Raw genomic sequence first — 301 nt, 5'->3', positions numbered from 1 at the left:
AACTTCCCTTTAAATCGACAAGGTTCATAATGGTCTTTCTTTTCATTCTTTTTTTACTGCCCTGCTCTTGTCACCCTACTTTTATATAAGTACTGAAGTATGCAAGTATTTAAGTATTTACTGTATCTGCATATACCTGAATCTGTCCATCTGCCTGTCTATATATATTTTCTTTTTACATTTATTTCTATATACCAAACCTTCTATCCATTAGTTTGTTTTACATCCATCTACCTATTCCAATCATTCCCCATCTCACTAACTTTCTATCCAGTAGTCTATCAGTACACCAGTCGATATA

The 301-nt window shown here is 32.9% G+C and overlaps 1 protein-coding gene across 1 annotated transcript in view; it reads right to left on the bottom strand.

The window, feature by feature from the left end:
- The window catches only part of LOC119589303 (kinesin-like protein KIF28P), a 24501-nt gene that overhangs the window by 21186 nt on the left and 3014 nt on the right, over window positions 1-301 (bottom strand). The gene's annotated exons all lie outside the window — the stretch shown is intronic.

Source organism: Penaeus monodon, chromosome 25, assembly GCF_015228065.2.
Source record: "Penaeus monodon isolate SGIC_2016 chromosome 25, NSTDA_Pmon_1, whole genome shotgun sequence".
In the NCBI taxonomy this organism is placed as follows: Eukaryota; Metazoa; Arthropoda; class Malacostraca; order Decapoda; family Penaeidae; genus Penaeus; species Penaeus monodon.
This window is presented reverse-complemented; position numbering and strand designations above follow the sequence as displayed.